We start from the raw sequence: 22791 nt of genomic DNA, 5'->3' as shown, positions 1-22791 counted from the left end.
AAAAAAACAAAACCCAAACCTGCCTCCCTCATCCTCTGGAATGAGCAAAATCAAAGGTTTTTGGGGCGGCCAGGTGGCTCAGCGAGTAAGAGCACCGGCTCCAGTGTAGGGATGACCTGGGGATCAAATCCAGGCTCAGATACTTAGCACCACACCCAGAAATAACTGGCCGTGTAACCTTGAGCAAGTTACTTAACCCCAATTGCTTTAAAAAAAAAATACTCTGAGTGAAGAATGTCACGCATGTACAAGGAACAGCAAGGAGGCCATGGACACTGGGTCACAGAATACATGGGGGGGGGCAGAGGGGAGAATAAGATATAAAATGACTAGAAAGGTGAGAAGGGGCCAGTCAGGTTGTGAAGGGCTTTAAAAGACAAATGAAAGATTTTGTATTTCATCCTGAAGGCAACAGGAAGCCTTTGGAGTGTATTGAATGGGGGGAGTGCTGGTGTGAATGTGACCTGAATTTTGGAAAGATCACTTTTGGTAGCTGAGTGGAACAGGGGAATGGAGTGGGGAGAGAGTTGAGGCAAGGAAATCAACCAGAGGCTTTCGCAATAGCCCAGGAATGTGGTAAGGTCTTCATCAGGGTGGTGTGTGTGTGTGTGTGTGTGTGTGTGTGTGTGTGTGTGTGTGTGTGTGTGTGTGTGTGTGTGTGTGTGTGTGTGTGTGTGTGTGTGGGTGGGTGTGGGGGTGTGTGTGTGTGTGTGTGGGTGTGTGTGTGTGTGTGTGTGTGTGTGTGTGTGTGTGTGTGTGTGTGTGTGTGTGTGTGTGTGTGTGTAAGAGAATGAGGATAGAACCTCGGAGAAAGTCCACCTTACAGGCTGATAAGGGAATTGAGGGACCATCATAAGAAGACAGAGAAAGAGATGTTACAAAAGTAGGAGAACTCAGAGACTGTTGTGTCCCTGAAACTAAGAAAGGATCCAAGGGAAGGAGGTAGGCAACTGTGTCAGATGGTGCAGAGAAATGAAGAGGAAGTAAGGCATCATCTCAGGAATTAGCAGGTAACTTGAGAGAGTTATTTCCATAGAGCGGTAGAGACAGAAACCACAATTCAAGGGGTTGAGGACAGAGTGGGTGGTGAGGAAGTGAAAGCCTCTGGTATAAACACATTTTTTCAGGAAGTTTGGCTCTGAATGGAAGAAATGAGATCTTAGTTAGATGAAGCAGAATGGTCAAAGGGAGACTTTTTAAGGATGGGAAACCTGAGAATTTTTGTAAATGGATGGGAAGGAGACTGTGGAAAAGAAGAGAGTGAGAATTCATGAGAGGAGTGACCTCTGGAGCAAGGTCCTAGAGAAAGCAAAAAAGTGGGGTCACAGAGAGAAAGAAAAGCTCTATCCTGAAGAATGGGGCAGATTCTTTTTCATGTCAAAAAGAGAGCTTGAATCTCAATCAGTAGGCAAAGTGAGCCACTGATGATTTTTTGAGCAAAGGGGTGACCTGTTGAAGATAATTTTGGCTCTGGTATTCCTACCCTATCAAAATCTCTGTCACCTACTCCAGATGCAGCCCATCTCCATTGTATCAAAATCACATCAGAGAGATTTCTGGTTAACACATGAGATGGTACTTTTCTTTTTGGCATTTATTCTTTTTTTGTTTTTTAGCACTTTTTAGTATCTGGTCTACTTCTTCCACATTTCTGGAGTAATTTCTTGATTTTTAGGCTAGATGTAGGCTGTTTGCTTGCTCTTACTCATTATTTGTTCTTATTGACTTCCCAGAAAGAAGAAAATCAAGCCCATGGGGCATATTCTTAGGTCAGGCTAATTAAAGGGATTTAGAAACTAGGAATTTTGTGGGGGTCACAGCACTTTCAGTTGGTAGCTCATCCCAAATCTGTAATTGAAATCTAATTTCTTAAAGGGACGGGCTTCATTAAGTCTCAGCGGCTTTGCCCCCGGCTCTCCTTTGCCTAATCTTCTACTCTTTTAATCTCTCTTCTAATGAAAACCTCAATCCCACAATGCACTGAGAAATGAGATTTTGAAACGAAAGCATTCTGTCTTAGTTATAAGTAGCAATAGCTTATCACAATTCTTTGCAATTTCCAAGGACTTTTCCTCATTTTGTACACATGTATATATGTAACTGCTGCTTTCCTAAGTGACTTACTTGTGAGTAGGAACAGTTTTGCTTTTATCTTGGTGCCTCCAATACCTCACACTGTTTTTGGCACATAGTAAGGACTTCAATGCTTATTGATTGAAAAGTCCTGTGAGGAAGTTGGTGCAAAATTCACACTATTTTTAAAATGAGGGACCTGGGGCTCAGAGCTAAGTGACTCACCCGGGATGCCACAGCTTGTAAGTGGCCAAGGCAGTACTAGAAGTCCTGGCTTCAGATTCTGTCTTTGCACTAATAGGTAATACTTCTTGGAAATTGCAGAGGAGACCTTCCAATGTGAAATGTCATTAGCATTATACTTATTTCCTGAGAATTTGGTGCTGTACTAGATTAAACACTCTTCATTTGGTAGAAAGGCTAATTTTATAATCACAGTGACAAACATATTTTGAATCTTAATTTGACTTTTCTCCTAAGAACTCAAGCTAATTAGGATCATAGGACCTAGTCCCTCCCACCTCATTTTACAGAAGGGAAATCTGAGGCTCAGGGAAGTAATGTGACTTGACATAAGATCAATTAGAAACATAAAATGTTAGCATTGGAAGGAACCTTAGAGAGCATATAATTCAACCCCCTTATTTTACAAGGGAAGAAACTGTTTGACCTACTTCTTCCTCCCTCCTTTTTGAATACCTAGCTTCCTTAAAGGCTCAGTTCAAGCCTCACCTCTATATGTGACTTTTCCTATTCTCTCTTGATCCCATATCCTTGCTGGTACCCCTTTCCCTTTATGCCCCCAATTACTTTTTATATATTTTATATTTACTTAACTGAGCGTATATTATTCTTTCCCTGCCACCCCCAACAGAATATCAACTCCTTGAGGGCAAGGAAGGAGGTTAAGTAACTTGGCCAAACTCATCTGTCAGAGGTAGGATTGGAAGCCAGGTGTCCAGAATCCTAGGCCAGTGAGCTTTCATAATGTCACTTTCCATAGTGACCTTTGTCCACAAGAGTCAGATATGTGCTTCCCAGTTGTCACATAGCCCTCTCAGTTGGCATTTTCTGGATACTGCCAGGAAGGGCATTTCCTATTAGGTAGAAACCATCCTTTATTGCTCAGTGGATGTTGATATTAAACAGGATGTGCTCAATCAGAAACCTACCTATGTCAGTTCAATAGATGTGCCAGGGACCAGACATCTTTTTTGAAAGGTGTTAACATATATGTGGCAGGGGTGGAGAGGACTGTCTAAATATAAAGATGCAACTCACCAGTGGCATGTATAGATAGATACAAGCTGATGTCTGGCTCACCTTTTCAGGGAGTAGGAAAGGCCCTGCCAGTAGTATCACCAGTCTAACTGGGGAGAAAGGCAGGCAAAATGTAAGACTGCTGAATATTAGAGATATTTCCTATCTCTCAGAGGAATATTGGGCTACACATATCTATCTGCCATTCCTCAAATATATTTAATCTAGGGACACCATTCTAAGGAGTTCGGAAGGAAAAACACTTTACTCATCACTCTCAAAAGGACAGGGCAGATCTCAGCTTCTCCTAGCCAATTTTGTTCCCTCTCAACAAATGCTGGTTACACAAAAAACTACTACAAATAGTGAATATCGAGTAAACCCATTTATCCAGGCAAAACTGAAGTCATATAGGCAGATAGAATATGGGGAAGTTATAAAGGTCAAAATAGACCAAAACAAACATAATAATGAAAAAATTATTCCACTGGGAATAAGATAAAATACCTCAACACAAAGCAGGAAAGAAAGAATGATCTCACTAAGAGGAAATGGTGAGTATCTAAATTCTACTAACATTGTCTAGAGTTGCAAGGGAAGTCAAAGGGCATGATGGCGGTGACCAGATTCTACTATGTGTCCTCTGTCCTAAGGGCTCCCAGAAGCCAATCAAAAGCTCACATCTGGACACCCTTGGCCTGTCTCTTATGAGGTTTTTTTCCACATGTCTGTCTAACAAAAGGTATGCAGCATTATACTCAGTTTTCTCTCAATCAATCCAGAATCCCATCTCCTGCATCCAGCTTCACAGAGCTGTCCCTTGGAAAATCCATCCCAGCTTTGGGTTTGGACTTACAAAAACACTGGCTCCTGGGCATGACACACTATATGGACATGTTCTGACCATCAAACTGCCAACTACAGTATCTAGGTGTTGCTGTGGTTATAGCATCGGGCCTAGAATTAGGAAGAACTCTACTTTCCAGCCAGACTGAAGCACTTTTACAGCCTGTCTACATGCCCTGTCCTCCCCTACCTATAGAACTACTCATTCCATTCCCTAAACCTATCATTCTCTTCTCCCCTTCTCATCTCCCTCCTCCCACTCCTATTAGTCAGAAATCAACTCAGAAACTCACATCTCCTCATCTATCACCCCTGTGTCCCTGGGGCCTTTCACTCTCTCTCTCTCTCTCTCTCTCTGATTGGGCCCTTGGAGGATGGACATTGGAGAGTTCTTCTTAGATCTTCCACCTACTACTTAGAGAGGACATACAGGGCCTCTTTATTTCCCACCTCCATACTTCCCTGGACTTCATCATCTCCAAAAACTCACTGTTTGTACAATGAAATCAACTCAGAAATTCTCACCTCCTTAGACCATTTCCCAACACCCTATGGCTTCATCACTCCCCTACCCATAACTTCTCCCCTTATACCTTTTTAACTTTGTTTTATGTGTTATCTCCCTAATTAGATCGGGAGTTCCTTGAAGGGAGGTACTATCTTTCTTTCTATCTTCAGAGCTCAGCAGGGCAGTTGCTTAATATAATGTTTATTGACTCTATTGACTTTGACCCTATTCCCCATCTACCTGTTGAAGACTTATTCCTTAAAGTCCAACCAAATGCCATCTTATTCAGGAAGGCTTCATTCATTGGTAATGATTTTTTTTTTTTGCCTTTTGGAGGGCAATTTTTGGGGTTAATAACTTGCCCAAGGTTACACGGCTAGTATTTTTGTGTGGGTGTTAAGTGTCTCAGGCTGGAACCGAACTCGGGTCCTCCCGACTCCAGGGCCAGCGCTTTACTTACTGCGCCACCTAGCCGCCCCAGTAATGATTTTTTTCTACCTTGACTTTGTTTGGGATGAAAAACCTCATCCAAAATTTAATCAAGAACACAGAGACCTCTTAGGATAAGAACAGGAATTTATTCTCTTCCCCAGGAGAAGAGGGTGGTCTTCCCCATGACTGATCATGAGGAAGAGGCACACAATGTATGGTGAACAAAGTTTTTAAACCCTAACATAGCAGGGTCATATTTTCCCCATTGTCCCTCACTCCCATTGGTTGGTTGCTATCCCTGACTCCCACTAGCTGGGAGAAGGTGCCCACAGAGGCCAGAAAGCAGACAAAGGACTGAAGGTAGGGGTCGAAACATTCCCAAAAGGGCTTGCTGCCGACTGACAGCAGCAATGGAGGAAGAAGAGGGAAGTTAACAATCCAAATCTGCCTCAGAAGTTTTCACTCCCCCCAGACAACTTTCATATTGCAATCAAGAGTTAACCGATTAATCAACATTTACTAAGTGTCTTCTGTATCCTGGCTATTGGGGATACAAAGTCAAAAATAAAGCAGCACTTGCCCTCCAGGAGAATATATACTGTTGGTGAAATTGGTATGCAGACACAAATGTAAATACAAATTAAATACATACTTTAAAAAAAGAATTTGGGAGTGTGGCAATATCAACTGCAGATGTTAGAAAAGGCCTCATAAAGGAGGGATCACTTGGATTGAGTTTTGAAGGGAGCTGAGGCAAAGGTGTGGTGAAAGTTTGGTGCCAACGAGGAAGATAGCTTTTACAAGTCAATTCAAATCAACAAGCATTTATTAGGCACCTACTCTATCTCAGGCAGGGTAGTTAGGTAGCAAAGATAGAGTGCTGACCCTGGAGTCAGGAGGACTTATCTTCCAGAGTTCAAAGCTAGCCTCAGACACTTACTAGTGTATGAGCCCAGGCAAGCCACTTTACCCTGTTTGCCTCAGTTTCCTCATCTGTCAAATGAGCTGAAGAAGGAAATGGCAATCACTCCAGTATCTCTACTGATAAAACCCCAAATGTAGTCACAAAGAGTCCAATGTGACTGAAAAAAATGACTGAACATGTTTCCCAGGACTGTGATATGCCCTGGATATACAAAGAAAGGCAAACCCCCCCTCCAAAAAACCCCAAGCCCAAAACCCAAAACCCTTGTCCCTTCTCCCAAGGAGTTCACAGTTTAATAAGAGAGACAACACATAAACCACCTATAGAAAGAATAAAATTGAAGACAATCTTAGTTGGAAGGCACAAGTCTTAAGGGAGATTGGGAAAGGTTTCTGGAAGAGGATGGGACCTAAGGGAAATCAGGGAAGCCAGGAGGCAAGAGGAGGAGAAAGAGTTTCAGGCATGAGGGACAACCAGCGAAAATGCTGAGAGTTGAGAAGTCCAGTGTCCTGTTTGAGGAACAGTACAAAAGCTAGTGTGGAAGGGAGCAAGGTGGAAAAAGATTGGAAAGATAGGAAGGAGCCAAGTTAGAAGGGCTTTAAAAGCCATACATAGGATTTTATATTTTATCCTGGAGGTAAATTGGGAGCCACTGGAGTGCATTGTATAGTGTGTGGCACTGGAGGTTCCGGGGGAAGAGGAGACATGGTGAGACTAACTGTTGAGGAAAATCACTTGGAGAGCTGAACAGAGTATAAATTTGAGTGGAGAGACTTGAAGCAGGGAAACCAACCAGAAAGTTATTGCAGTAGTACAGTAGGGCTTGAATCAGGGATGTGGCTGCTTCAGAGGAGAGAAAAGGGTGTATATAAGAAAAGCTGTGATGGCTGAACAAGTTTTGGTATATGATTGTGATGGAATACTACTGTGCTATAAGAAATGAATTCAATGGTCTTAGAAAACCATAAATAGACTTGCACAAAATTATGAAGAGTGAAATGAACAGAACCAAGAGAACATTGTACACAGTCATAAGAACAACTTTAAGTGAATAAGTAATTTTGACAACTATAAATACTCAAATTAACTACAAAGGATATATGAAGGAAGACACTGTCTGCATCCAGAGAAAGAACTGATAAATAGAAGTATGTATAGGTTGATTTTACATATATAAACATATATGTGTCTAATGGTATCTATCTGTAGGACCAGGGATTGAAAAGGGAAGAAAAAAAAGAAACTAAAAAATAAATTTACATGATAACTTTATTATATATTTTAAAGAAGTAGCAATTATATAGAATAGATTAACGGTTTCATGTGCAATCATTTTTTTAAAAAATATATACTATGTTTAGAAATGCTTGTTTTATTCCATAAATTAAAAATAAAATAAATTTAACAAATTTTTAAAAAAGAGATGTCAAGGCAGCTAGGTGGCACAGTGAATAGAGCACCCATCCTGGAGTCAGGAGAACCTGAATTCAAGTCCAGCCTCAGACACTTAACACTTATTAGCTGTGTGCCCTTGGGCAAGTCACTTAACCCCAATGGCCCTGCCTTCCCTCCTCCAAAAAGACAAAAAAAAAGAAAAAAAGAGAGAGATGTTGCAAAGGTAGTATTGACAGGACTTAGCAAGTGTTTGGACATAGGCAAGAGGGAAAGAAGTTGAGGATAACAGCTATGTTGTGAGTTTGGATGACTGGGAGGATAGTGGTACCTTCAACAATCATAGGAAAGTCATGAATAGAAGAAAATTTTAGGGGGAAAGATAGTGATTTCAGTTTTGGAAATATTGAATTTAAGATATCTGTGGACGTGTATCTCAAGATGTTTAATAGGCAGTTGGAGAGATGAGACTGGAAATGTGGAGAGAAATTAGGGCTATCTAAATAGTCATATGCACCATAGGAGCAGATGAGATCACCAAGAAAAATAGTATAAAGGGAGAAGAAAAGAAAGGCTTAGGACAGAGTCTTGTGGGATACCCTTAACTAGTGGGCATGATCCAGATGAAAATCCAGCAAAGAATACTGAGGTATGGTCAGAGAGAGCAGGGACATGAAACTCTAGGAATCAAGAAGAGTGTGAGTTACAGTGCCAAAAACATGGAGAGAAAGACATGGAAAAAGTGAATGGAATGTTATTTTTATGGAATGACAAATAGGCTGCTTTGAAAAGCAAAGTGGGTAAGGAGGAATAAGGCAGCTAGGTGCAGAGGATAGAGGGTTAGGCCTAGAGTCAGTAAGACCAGAGTTCAAAGTTGGCCTCAGGCACTAGCTGTGTGACCCTGGGCAAATCCCTTAACCCCCTTTGCCTCAGTTTCCCCATTTGTAAAATGAGTTGGAGAAGCAAATGGCAAACCACTCCAGTATCTTTACCAAGAAAACCCCAAATGGGGTCACAAAGAATCAGACATGACTGAAAACTGACCCATAATATCAAGGAAGAAAAAATGCACAATAAAACCCATAAAGTTAGGCTAGAGTCAGATTGTGAAGGGCTATGGATACCAAACAGTTTGTATTTTATCCTAGAGGTAGTAAGCCACTGGAGCTTTTTGAGCAGAGGAGTTATGATCAGGCCTGTTCCTTAGGAGGACCAATTTGATACTTCCATGAAAGAAGAAATGCAGACAGGAGAGTCTAGAGGCAGGGAGATTCATTAGGAGCTTAGTTCAATGGTGTATTCAAAAAGTGACCCACAAGGGTCTGGACTAGAGAGGTGATCTATAGATGAAGGGAGGGGTGTGAAAGCTGTTGCTGAGGTGGAATCAAAACTTAGAAACTAATTGGATGTGTGGAGTGAGGGAGAAGACAAGAGTAAAGGATGACTGAGGCTGTAAATTAGTATTATTTGAAAGATGGCGCTGTACTCAACAGAAGTAGAAAGGGTTTGGGAGAGAAATATGATGAGTTCTGTTTTAGACATGTTAAGCTTGAGTAGGAAATGTCCAACAGGCATTTGGTGATGTGGGACTGGAGATCAGGAAAGTGACTAACACATTGGTTATATCTCTTTTATTCACATATCAACTATTTTTTTTTAATATAGTTCAAAGATTTAGAGCTTAGGGGAGTTTAGGAGACTATCTACTCTAATTAGTTAGCTCCCTCATTTACTTTTAACCAAGATCTTGAGAGATTAAAGGACTTGTCCAAGTCCACACAGGTAGCATTCAGAAGAGCTGGGATTTGAACCCAGGTCTTCGGATTCCAACACAATGCCTTTTCTACTACATCAGTTATTTTTGTGTGTACTATAGAATAATGTTGTTGGTGTTTTTTTCATTGCAGCTGACATCTATATAGTGCTTTAAGTTTTAAAAAACACTTTAAATTCTTGTTCTCACTTGATATTCAGTACCATCCTGTGAGGTAGGTGCTGTTCTACATATGGAGAAAATAACACTCAGAAAAGTTAAGTGATTTGCCCAGGGTCAAACAGTTAGTAAGTATCTCTGGTGGGATTTAAACCCAGGTGTACTATAGAGAAAGTTTAGTGTAGTAGATAGAGCACTGAACTTAATGTCAGGAAGACCTGAGTTAAAAATACTGCCTTTGAACTTGCTAGCCGTGTGACTGTGGTGAAATCACTTAACCTCTCTGGGCCTCAGTTTTCTCATCTGTAAAATGAGTGGATCGAAGTCAATTGCCTCTGAGGTTCCATCCAGGTCTAAATCTGATCCTATGACTCTGATTTCACATTGAGTTCTAACCATTATATCACGGCACCTCCCTTAGTAAACTGAAAATTTCATGAAAGCAGGCAATCCAAATATGTACCATGGCATTTGGCTTTGTGAAAATTACATAATATTTTGAGCAACAGACAAGTTTTCCTAATTATGTTCTTCTTAGATTAATATTGAAATTGGTTTTCCTTGGGCATAGTCCAATTTATGGCAGAGGAAGCTGTCCTAAAAGCAAATTGGGTATCAGAAGGAAGAGAGCCTGGGATTAAAAAAAATTGCCATAGATATTCCCTATGGTGCATAAACTAAACTCAGAGGATTGGACTGTGTAGACCCTCTGTCTACAGATGTCCCTCCTGGCATCATGGGAAAAGTGGAGAAAGATGGAGAGGATAATTATGCCATAGACCCCAGGACTAGGCTGCCAATATATCTTATTCCTACTTTTAGAAAGCCTTGTTTTCCTGGTGTGACTTAATTGCGATTATTTAAATTTATCTGTTTTCCAATTGACTTTACTTCTGTTGTGTTTCCTGAGTTTCTGGATTTAATTTGAGAGAAATGAAATAAACACCAGCAACCATCCCCAACACCCACTGATGCTTTTCCTGAAGAAAAAAGCTTCTGCAGGAACCAGGAGAGTCACCATTGCTCTGTTTTTTTCATATTTCCTCAGTCAATTAAGGCTCTTGTGGTTGAAATTGATTTTCATTTGGGGCAGGGATGGTGGAAGAGAAATGACATAATGATTCCTTGTCCTACATGGGCTCAGAGAATGTTACTTCTCCTTTACTCTTTCATTCCTATCCAGATTTCACTCCTGAATCTTTGGACTGCTTTTTCTACCATGCCACTGTAGCCTTCTCACCCTGGAAGGTGAGTCTAATCCTTTGGCCCCTTCCTTTCATTGGTCATTTCCTCCTAGAAGTTTCATTTTAAGGCAAGTACCCAAGTCAGCCATGCTCATTCTTCCTGGATCTCTGGAATCCACTCCTAACTCTCTGAACTTCTTTCCCCACGAATATTCATATTCATATTGAGTGTCATTCTACCCTATTTGGGGAACCCCATAGCTCAATATGAATTATGTATGGAGCTGGCTGTTTATTCCCACAAAGAAAGCAATGCTAATAATCACAGTGCACATTTGCAGAATAGTTTAAATAAGATACAGTATCAACTTATTGCTACAGATGCCATGATCTGGAAGGTTGATTGTTGAACTTCCTGGGAACATAAAGCAGCTTTTACAAGACTGCTAATAAGCATTTCACATTTCTCTTCTACACCCCAGCACTGGCAGATCAAACAGTCAAGTTTGTTTCTCTATGTAATGACTTCTCTCTCGGATTCTGACTCTTCCCCTACTGGGGCTAACCCTTACTCTTGCTGCCAGTTCAGTCTTGCCAGTACCAAAACCTCAACTGCTCTGGTAGATTCTGTTACTGCTGAAGACTTCCTAAAGGAAAGAAAATGGAAATAGAGAGGTCAAAAATCGGGGGTCCTGGGGTGGCTAGGTGGCACAGTGAGTAAGAGCACTGGCCCTGGAGTCCGGAGAACCCGGGATTGGTTCCGGCCTCAGATACTCAACACCCACACAAGAAAACTGGCCGTGTAACCTTGAGCAAGTTACTTAACCCCAATTGCTTTAAAAAAAAAATCAGGGGTCCTGGCACAATCTTACCAGGTTTAGGCCTCAGGCATAAGTTGCCTTGTTAGTGGGATGATCATGGGTGGAGGAAAGACCCCACCCCTCACGGGGTTATATAATTTTACCTCAAGAGACACAGTGAAGACCAGTCAGAAATTGTCTCTTTTCAAAGGTCTCTTGAGTCCACAGCTCTTCCAGATCAAAGGCCAGTCAGAGAACTCTCAGAAGATGAATCATATGTGGCCAGAAATTGTCTATCAAAATTCTATCATGGTCCACCAGAATGTCAATTGTTCAGGGGGGAAAGGTTGGATAGAAGAGAGAAGAAAAGGGCTTCTCTGCACTCTCTTCTTAAAGGAGGGGGAAGCTCTTGATCATGCAAATGCCAGTCCTTGTATCCTGAATCTCATCGTCCCATCTCTTCTGGGAGCTTGCTCTTTCATTTTCCCCACTCTCTGCCTAATTTTCAGTCTCTCCTTATCCACAGACTCATTACTTCCCACCATGCCCAGCTCTCCCCTATCCTTAGAAAAACACATTCCCTTAATTATCCCACACTCTCAAGCTATATCTCTCCTTCCTTTCACAGACAAATTCCTAGAAAATTCCAGCCACACTCATCCTCTACATTTTCTCACTTTGCACTCAATTCTCAACGCCTTGCAGTCTGGCTTCTGATTTCATCACTTAACTGATAATATTTTTCTCCAAGGTTACCAATGTGCTGTTAGCTGTCAAATCTGAAAGCCTATTCTCAGTCCTTATCCTTCTCTTTTCAAACACTTGACACTATGGACCTCCTTGCCTGCCCGCCCCATCTCCCTTAAACACCTTCCTCCTTGGGGTTTTATGGCATTTCTTTTTCATGCTTCTTCTACCTATCTGGCTACTCCTCAGTCTCTTCTGTTTGATTATCATCCATGTCCCATCCCCTATACATGAATATCCCCTCAGATTCTTCCATTCCTACACTATAAATTCTCTCTTGCTGATCTCATCAGCCCCTGTGCAGTTCACCTAGCATCTTGCCAGATTTAAAGATTCAGCTTTACCTCACCTTATTTCTAATCCCACATTACCAGTCTTATGGACATCTCCAACTCAATGTCCCATAGACGTCTCGAACTGGACATGTCCAAAAGAGAACTCGTTATCTTTCCTCTCAAACACATCCCTTTTCCTAACTCCTATATTCTATCAAAGGAACAATATACTTCTAGTCACCCAGTTTCCCAACCTGTGACTCTGCCTTTCCCTCACCCCTCTCCCCCATATCTAATTACTTGACAAGTCTTATTGATTCTACCTTTTCATCCTCTCTCTCCTCCATTCCTATCTCTCCACACAGTCTACCATACTAATTAAGGGAGGGCATCATCACTTCTTGTCTGGACTATTAGAATAGCTTACTAATTGGTTTCCCTGTCCCCAGACTTTCCCTTCGTTAATTCATCCTACATACAGCTACCAAATGGAAATTCCTAAACCACAAGTCTGTCTACATCATTGCCCTTCTCAAGGAACTCCAGTGGCACCCTTTTGCTTGTAGAATAAATTACAAACTCCTCTAGTTGTTCTTTAAAGACTTTCACAGTATGGCTCCAGTGTACCTTTCTAAGCTTATTTCATATTACTCTTCATATACACCACATTTCAGCCAAACTAGCCCATTCCCTGTTACTCAGACACATTTCACATCCAGTGTCCATGCCTTTGCAGAAACTGTCTCCTATGCCCATAGAGCATTCCCTCCTCACTTCTGCCTTCTAGAAACTCTAAGTTGTTGCTGTTGCTTTTACAAAATTCTGCATATGTCACCCCTGGGCTATCCTGACCTCTAGTATATATTTTATATTTGTTGCTGTTTAGTCATTTTCAGTCAAGTCTGACTCTACAAGACCCTGTTTGGGTTTTCTTGGCAAAGATGCTAAAGTGGCTTGCCATTTCTTTCTCCAGGTTGTCTTTATAGATGAGGAAACTGAAGCAAACAGGATTAAGTGACTTGCCTGGGGTCACACAGTCAGTAAGTGTTTGAGGTCAGATTTGAACTCAGGAAAAATGACTCCAGGCCTGGCACTCCATTCACTCACCACCTAGTTGACCCATACACTATAATAGCTGGTGACTGATGCAAAGCTGGGAAAAAGTGAGAATGGAGAAAATGTGTTTCAGGAGACAGAAATGAGAAAGACCAATAGCCCCTCCCCTCCTCTCCCTTTCTCTCCCCTTTCTCCTCTCTCCTCTCTTCTTTCCTCCACTCCCCTCCCCTCTTCTCTTTTCTTTTTTTTGAACTTTTTTTTGTTTTTGGAGGGGGAAGGGCGGGGCAATTGGGATTATGTGACTTGCCCAAGGTCATATGGCTAGAAAGTGTTAAGTGTCTGAGGCTGGATTTGATCTCAGGTCCTTCTGATTCTAGGGCCAGTACTCTATTCACTGTGCTACCTAGCCACCCCTCCTCTTTTCCTTTCCTTGGTTAACACAGGAATTTGTTTTGTATAACTGAACATAGATGTAATGGACTTTCTTCTTCTTGTCTTCTCAATGGGTGGTGGAGGGAATAGAGGAGGGAGAGAATTTGCAACTGAAAAATAAACCAAACTGAATTTTAAAAAGAAAGAAATTAAATTTAAAAAATTTTAAAGACTATTTCATTTTTATCTTTGTCTCCTGAGTGCCCTGCATGGTGTCTGACAAACAGTAAGAAATGTTTGTTCTTGAATTGTTGACTTTAGAAATCACTCAGTTCAGGGGTGGCTAGGTAGCGCAGTGAATAGAGCATTGTCCCTGGAGTCAGGAGCACCTGAGTTCAAATCTGGCCTCAGACACTTAACACAAAAACTAGCCATGTGACCTTGGGCAAGTCACTTAACCCCAATTGCCCTCCAAAAAAGTGAAAAAATAATAATAAAAAAAGAAATCATCCAGTTCAATCCTCTAATTTTACAGACAAGGAAACCAATACCCAGGGAGGTTTGCAGCTTGTCCTAGATCACAAGGTAGTTAGCAGAGCAAACATTCAAACCTGCATCCTCTGGCTCCAGGTCAGTATTCTTTCCATTGCAGTCCCCACTGTTTATCCTCAGAGCTAGAGAAGGTCTAGAAAAGGAGGGAAGAGTAGCTATAAAATAACCAAGGATATTCTGTGGGGTAGAAGGTGGAATACTAAGGGATGCTGTGTTAGATATGATGTATGCACATACACACACACACATACACACACACACACACACACACACACACACTGTTCTATTCTTTGGTGTTAGTGAAAGACAAAATCTGGAGCTGGATGGTCCGTAGGACTGATTGTTGCAAACTTTACATCTATCTCTTTAGGTGATGGGGATCCACCAGAATCACTTTCTTGAACTGCTATTCATAAAAGGAAATTCTGGGAGTTTCTCACAATTACTTTGGTTTCCTCTTGGAAAGTCTGATTTATCACCCAGCTAATGTGTTTGGGTATTAATAGTCATCACCAGACCAGACACCTTTCCTAAGTGTTAATTATATGTAGATGGGCAGTTAGGTGGCAGAGTAGACAGAGCACCTGGCTTGAAGTCAGAAAGACTTTTTTTTCTGAGTTCAAATATGATCTCAGAAACTTCCTAGCTGTGTGACCCTGGGCAAGTCACTTAACTCTGTTTGCCTCAACTTCCTTATCTAGAAAATGAGCTGGAGAAGAAAATGGCAAACTACTCTAGTATCTTTGTCAAGAAAACCCCAAATGGGGTCACAAAGGAGATAGACATGACTGAACAACAACACCAATTATGTGCAGAATGTGCAACTTGTAGGTATCAGACTGGTCTCTGCCCTCACACATCTTACAGTCTAGTTGGGGGCATAAGAGTATAAATTACTGTATAAAATCCCGTGTGCTGTGTCAATGAGAAGCATAGATAGTAAGAGAGGAAAGGATCCCTGTAGACTAGTGGTATGACCTACCTGGCTGCTGCTGGCTGAGGGCTAAGGCTGCTGCCCCAGGGCTACTGAAGCAGTGTGATGTCAACTTGAATTGATTGGCAAGGACAATCCAGCCAAAGTGTTGGAAGTAAGAAACAGAGCAGGATATACAACACTTAGCTGTGGCCTTTCCCTGTTGGGATAAATAAATGCTTATTGAATCATCTGGTCTAATCCTCTATTTTGCACATAAGGAAACTGGGGCCCAGAGAGGTTTGGCAACATTTTCAAGGTCACTCAGGTAATAATTGGTGGAGCAGAGATTCAAATCTGAATTGAATCCCTGGTGAGAAGCCAAAGGCTTTTCTGAAACCTCTGGCTTCATCCACGTTCTTTCTACTCTGCTGACACTGCTCATCCCCAGAGCAGGAGAAGATACAGAAAAGGAGAGAAGGGACAGTTTTGTAGGGGGAGAGGCCTTGGGTCAACATGTGGCCTGAGAATAGAAGCTTTGATATTTCCTTGAGGAATTAATTTTTTAAGTTTAGGAAGAGGAACCCAGATGTAAAGTTTGGAGGAAATCAGACCAGGAACATCAACCAATTTACCAAACAGGATCCAGAAAGCATGAGATGTTCAATGGAGCCAAAAGGAATTCTATGGAGTAGTGGTTCCCACCTGGTGGACCACAGACAAATGGAAGAGCTAAGAAGTTGCTGCAAGGGGTCCATTAACCCATCTGTGAATTCATAAATAAGGAAACATGCCATCTGTAGACTGAATAAAGGATATGTCTCACATGTATATGTGCAAAGTGGACAAGGACCATTGACATCACAGCAGGAATATTGGCAAAGGATTGCAAATGCTTCATATTCCTCCTGTATAGTTTCTGGTATTTCATAGAAGGTTTTGGGGGCTTTAGGACCACTTGAATGTCAAGGTACTTATTGACCAGGGTAAGAGGGAGAATAAGGGAAGATAAATGATGTGAGCTGAAAGGACAAATGAAAAAGGGTATTGTGTTTATCATATGCCTCAGAAATATTCAGAAGGAAGCACTGACCATAATAGTGGCAGCCTACTACCTATCCCCTGTACTGCAAGGTAAGGAAAAGGTTAAGGGATTTATTTATTTTGCTTTTTGGAGAGGGGAAGGCAGGGCAGTTGGGGTTAAGTGACTTGCCCAAGGTCACATGGCTAGTAAATGTTAAATGTCTGAGGTCAAATTTGAACTCAGGTCCTCCTGACTCCTGGGCTGGTGCTCTATTTATTGTGCCACCTAGCTACCCCAAGTTAAGGGATTTAACTCACCCTAATCCCACTGGGTATACTAGAGACTTTCCAGGAGAAAATTAGGTATTTCACAGAATTGCTTAAGAAGCAAGTCTTTTTATGGGCCTGCAAGGTGAAGGCAATGAGGCTCTTTAACAAGAATGAATGAATGAATGTATGACAAAGAACTTATTAAGCATTTACAGCTACAATAGATAAGTCAGCCCCTTCCCTCAAGGAGCTTTAATTCTAATAAGAGAAGGCAACAAAAATAAAGGAGTGGTTACCGTGAATGGAGTATTTGGCCTGATTGATCACAGGTATAGTGAATGGAATAATATTCTGCAGGAAACCAAAGTGTGAAAGGGGAAAACCAAGACAAAAGCAGGGGAAGGAAGGAGTAGGGGGAAACCTGCATATGACCTTTGTGATGACAGTAACATGGGTGGAAGATGGTCAGAGCGCATTGTATAGGGTCTAGCTGTGGTATGGTCTTACCATGGTGGGAGCTGGAATGCCCAGTGGGAAGAGTGTGGAGTGTAATAGCAAAATTATTTTTGAGATAATTTCATCATCCTGTTAGACCTCATCAGTCCTGTTACTCCAAGTCACCATTACTCTCTGCCTCTCTGATTGGAGGGTGGGGCCATGAACTCCAAACTTCCATTTAAGGAGAAACTAAACTTAAACATCTCATTTTTCACCTGGCTGCACCACCCTATCTCTTCTCTCCCCTTCACTCCCTAACTTCAGATTCCTTTTTTTGTCTTCCCCTATTGGATTTGAAGCTTCTTGAAAGTAGAGGTCTGGAGCGGCCAGGTAGCACAGTGAGTAAGAGCACTGGCCCCAGAGTTGGGATGACCTGGGATCGAATCTGGGCTCTGATACTTAGCACCACACCCAGAAATAACTGGCTGTGTAACCTTGAGCAAGTTACTTAACCCCAATTGCTTTAAAAAAAAAAAAGTAGAGGTCCTCTTCTCTCTCTGTCTCTCTCTCTTTGTCTTTTTCTCTGCCTCTCTGTCTCTGTCTGTCTGTCTCTGTCTCACCCCCCCTCTCCCCCCTCTCCCCTCTCTTTCCTCTCCCGTGCTTAGCACAGTACCTGGAACCATAGAAGGTGCTTAATAAATCCTTGACTGAAAATAGAGGTGAATATGTATTGATTAGTCTAAAAGAGGTACCCTGGGCATTCTCACCCTAAAAGATTGGTTATGCTACATAGAGGCTACTGAGGGGACCCACACGGCTACCCCTGTACCAACAGAAAGATTTGGGAGCTTGAGTCTGAGAGCCAGCAGAAATGAAAATAGAACAGAATTTCAGCAGAGCAGATGACAGTGGATGGTTGTGGGTTTCCTGGACCATGGCACAGAACTCAAGAAGGCAGGTGTGCAAACTCAGGAAGAAGGAGCTTTCTAGTTAGGGGCCAGGCAGACTCCCCTGAGTCTGAAACCCTTCCTTACCTTGAAACAGGAGCCAAGTGGGTGAGTCTGCAAAGTCTACGCCCAGAAGCTCAGCAGTCTTGGCATATTCCTGAGCTTCCAAAGGGCAGGGTGTATTCCTCAGAGCAAAGAGAGGAATCCTAAGCTGCCAAGGGCTGGGAGCCAAACCAGAGCAGCCTGATATCATCCTGTTCTGTTGGTAAAGAATACACTGGGTAGAGGGGAGGGAAGAGGGACGTGGCACTGGCCAAAAATTTGCTCTCCCAGTGAACCTAAGTAGTGGTGTCATTCCAGAAATGGGTGGGATACCTATTACGTGTGTACTCATATTTTTCAAATGTTTTCAAGTCATCATAGAATTCATAGTACCTTTGTGCTGTTACATATTGTCTTAATCAATACATGCCAATAATATAACTACAGTCAGTCATCACAGGGGGGTCCATGAAAACTGTTTTACAAGGAAGAGCAGTTGGGGGCAGCTAGTTGGCACGGTGCACAGAGCACTCACTGGTCCTGAAGTCGGGAGAACATGAATTCAAATCTGGCCTCAGACACTTATTAACTGTGTGGCCCAGGCAAGTCATTAGCACCAATTGCCTCCCCCCCCCCAAAAAAAAAAAAAAAAGAAAAAGAAAGGAAAGAGAAAAAAATCCAGTGAAAAGGAATCATGTCCAAAGAAATTAAAGATCAATGCAAAACATGCAGATGTAAATTTGCTCAATGAATGCTGGGAGCTATTTGCCTTTCAGGCCTTTTTCACCCATGCAGAACTAATGAGTACCAGCTATTGTTGTTTGGTTTGTTTGGGTTTTTTTTTGTCTGTTTGTTTTTATTTTGGAGGGGGGAGGGCAGGGCAATTGGGGTTAAGTGACTTGCCCAAGACCACACAGCTAGTTAAGTGTCTGTCAAGTGTCTGAGGTCAAATTTGAACTCAGGTCCTCCTGACTTCAGGGCTGGTGTTCTGTTCACTGCACCATTTATCTGTCCCTGTTGTGCAGTTTTTTTCAGTCCTATCCAATTCTTTGTGACCCCATCTGGAGTTTTCTTGGCAAAGATACTAGAGTGGTTTGCCATTTCCTTCTCCAGCTTATTTTTCTAGATGAGGAAATTGAGGCAAACAGGGGTCACATAGCTAGTAAGTATCTGAGGCTGAATTTCAACTCAGGTTTTCCTGACTTCAAGCCTGGTGCCACCCAACAGTTATTACAGATAGCTAAGGCCATTAGGAAAGGTTCCATAGAGGGCTTAGGATTTAGGAAGGTAGGGCAGAGCTTAGACGAGTGGAGAAAAGGAGAAAGGGCATCTCATGCAAGAGCACTGTGTGCACAGATGAAGAAGTGGGATAACCAGGGCATATCCAGGGGGACAATATATATACCAGTTCCAACACTGGGAAGCTTTCCAAGATATGACAGGAGGCATAAGAAAGGGGCCATACCAGAGAGTGATTGGCCTTAAATACCAAGTAAAGAACATTAGTCTATATGCAGTAAAGACAATTGCAGATTTTTTAAGCAAGAGGGTGATAGGTGTGAGGTAATATTTTGGGAAGAACCCAGTGAAGTTATGAGGGCCTAGATCAGTGGGAAAAGAAAAAAAAAAACAAAGGTGAACTTAGGTTCTCTGTGACTGAGTTTCCTTATATAATTTATAGTAATAATGATAAAGTCAGGAGTCCTGACCCTCTAGGAATTTCATTCCTTCTTCCAGGCTCCCCTAGCTCTCCTACAAAGTTGTTTTTACTATAGGGTATTAATAGTGAAGGACCTACTGGAAATCAGTGAGGTCCCTTTAAATACAAAGAAATTGACCCAGGCAAGGCACAATGAAAGACCATTGGACTGAGTGGGAAGGTCTGAGCCACATCAATTTAAGGGGCAATAAGAGCCCCCTAGGTAGTTGTTGGAGTAACTACCACCATAGGCATCCGGGGGCCACTAACATGGCAAATTCTAGGGGGCTCTATCTTTTGGCCTAGTCCCCTGCCCTACAGTAACTAAGTCTAAGCCTCTTCCCCATTAACCATTGACCTGGCTCCACATGCTTTCCTGATGGCACTACTAGTTTGTCAATAGAGTTAAACCCTTGTGAACCAGACCTATGACCTTGAGATTATATAACCTCCAGCTGGTAAGCACTGTCTGGCTAGATGATCCAAGCTTAACAATGAGAAACATTATGAAAGCAGGGAAGGAAGTAGATGGGGAAGGAGAGGGAGCATGGGAGAGAGGTTGTTAAGGATGATTTGAAGGTTTTAAACCTGAGTGACTGGGAGGATGAGTGATGGTATTGTTGTCACACACACACACATTCAACAGGGAGTGAATTAAAGAATTCTGAGGAGCAGTGAGGGCTCAGCTGAAGTTAAATAGCATGAAGTTATAGTTGATCCATCAGCACCCTTTTGCAGCTTCCTCCAACAGCACTCAGAGGCTATCCAAGAGCAGAGGAAGTCTATTGTAGGAGTAACAACATCTCTTCTAAATGCTCTTTCCTCTGACATTGCCACCACTCTGGTGCTGGTCCTCATCACCTCATGCTTAAACTATTGCAACAGCCTGCTGGTGGGTCTGCCTGCCACTAGGCTCTGCCCATTCCAGTCCATGCTCCACTCAGCTGTCAAAATGATCTCCCTAAAACGGATGTCTGGCAACACTAATCCCCCACTTCTTATTTGACAAACTCCAGTGGTTCCCTGAAACCTCCAGGATCAAATATAAAATCCTCTATTTGACTTTTAAAGCCCTTTACAACCTGGCCTCTTCCGATCTCTTCAGTCTTCTTACACTTTACTGCCCTCCAGACTCTCTCTGCAATGACACTGGCCTCCTTGCCTCTCCTTGAACAAGACACTCCATCTCCAGACTGCATTTTCATTGTCTGTCTCTATTGTTCCCTCCTCACTTCCACCCTCTGGCTTTCTTTAATACTCAGCTTGAATACCGCCTTTTGCCAAAGATCTGTCCTAGGTCCCCTGCCCTTTGAGATTTCCTACAAGTCACACCATTTGTACTGAATAAATCTCTTTTGTATATTGTTTACTCATGTCCGACTCTTTGTGACCCCATGGACCAGAAGACACCAGACTCTTCTTTTCCTCCGCTATCTCTTCTGATCTGTCCATGTTCATGTTTATTATTTCCATGACACTATCTATCCATTTCATCTTCCATCCATCCCCTTTTCCTTTTACCTTCAATCTTTCCCAACATCAGGGGCTTTTCCAATGAGTCCCATCTTCTCATTATGTGGCCAAAGTATTGAAGCTTCAGCTTTGTATTTGACCTTCCAGTGAATAGCCTGAATTAATTTCTTTAAGTATTGACTGTTTGGATTTCCTTGCTGTCCAAGGGACTCTGAAAATTGTTCTTCAGCACCACAATTAGAAAGCATTGATTCTATGGAGCTCAGCTTTCCTTACAGCCAAACTCTCGAAGTTATACATTGCCCCTGGAAAAACAATAGCTTTGACTATATGGACCTTTGTTGGCAAGGTGATGTCTCTGCTTTTTAAGATGCTGTCCAGATTTGCCATAGCTTTCCTTTCATGTATGTAGTCACCATTTGCAGTCATCTTTGAGCCTGAGAATGTAGTATAGATAGTATAGTATATAGTTGTATGCAAGTTGTCTCTCCCATGAAAATGAGAGCCCCTTGAGGACACCAATTTATTTTTACCTCAGTATCCCCATTGCTTAGCATGGCGTGTGACACATAAACCCAGGGCTGATAGTTGGCAGGGTGAGAAGGCTAAGGGACCAAGAGTGTTAGTGCAATAGTTTGAAGTGGCCATCCACCAAGTCCAGAAAACACAGGAAATCAAGATGACTACCTACCAGCTCCTCTGTTTGTGTTCATGGCACTAGCATGCTCTTAGGCACCCAGATTCAAAACCTCAGTTATCTAGGATTCTTGCAGCCAGCAATCATGGGTAGACCATTACCATTAAGTGGAGAAAATCATGCTGCACACAGTTCTCTGCGAGTGACCATTTCTACTCTAACTCCACAACCCTCCATTTGTGGCTTGCTTGGTGGATTACAGACCAGGTTGTTCTTTGCTCAGCTCTTCTTTCCAAGTTCCCATAGCCACACTGCTATAGATAGACTGGCTGTGGCTCAGACCCGACAAGCATTTCTAGTCTAGCCTTTCCCCATACCTCCGCATTAGGTGCCTCCAACTACCATCACATTAGCCCTTGACCCAAACACAGAACTTTTCAAGCCTGAACAGCTGGTAGGATGAGGGTAACAACAGCTGGCCTAGAGACTAGGATGGCTGTGACAATTTCCAGCTCTCCCTCATCCTTCACCATTGGTTGTCAAGTCCCGGTGACTTTTTTGCAATCTCCAAAGTACCTTTGGCACCTAGGTCCTTTTTTCCTGTTATTTCCATCACATCGATATCTCTTACATCCAGTTCTTCCTTTTACCATAACTGTAGCTATTGGACATTCCAAATTGGATGTCCTATAGACATTTCCACCTTGATATGTCTGGCTCATGAAAGACTCATCATCTTTCTTATCAAACTCATTTCTTTTCAGAGCTTCTCTGTTTCTGCAGCTGGAATCACCATCTTTCTAGTCATCCATTTCCCAATGTGAGCCTCATCCTTGACTCTTCTCCTTCCTCCTAACAATGCTATTTCACCAATATCTTTCTACTTGTCTACTCTCACCACTCTAGTCCAAAATATCACCTCCTGTCTCTGTCTTCAGTTGAGCTAGTGTGGCAGCTTGGTGGCACAGTGGGCAGAGTGGTGGGCCTGAAGTCA

At 42.3% G+C, this 22791-nt stretch overlaps 1 long non-coding RNA gene across 1 annotated transcript in view; it reads right to left on the bottom strand.

Annotated features, from left to right (window-relative positions):
• Positions 1 to 18214, bottom strand: part of LOC138155831 (uncharacterized) — a 23716-nt gene extending 5502 nt beyond the window's left edge. The window contains exons 1-2 of the long non-coding RNA XR_011167003.1: positions 18034 to 18214; positions 14415 to 14488 (exon numbers count right to left, since the gene is read on the bottom strand). This is a non-coding gene — a long non-coding RNA (uncharacterized lncRNA). The remainder of the gene's footprint in view (positions 1 to 14414; positions 14489 to 18033) is intronic.
• Between the last annotated feature and the right edge of the window lie 4577 nt (positions 18215 to 22791).

Source organism: Petaurus breviceps, unplaced genomic scaffold, assembly GCF_028583685.1.
Source record: "Petaurus breviceps papuanus isolate PSGF00001 unplaced genomic scaffold, PetGlider_PUasm1.0 98, whole genome shotgun sequence".
Lineage (NCBI taxonomy): Eukaryota > Metazoa > Chordata > Mammalia > Diprotodontia > Petauridae > Petaurus > Petaurus breviceps.
The sequence above is the reverse complement of the archived record's forward strand: the minus strand, read 5'-3'. Positions and strand labels throughout refer to the sequence as shown.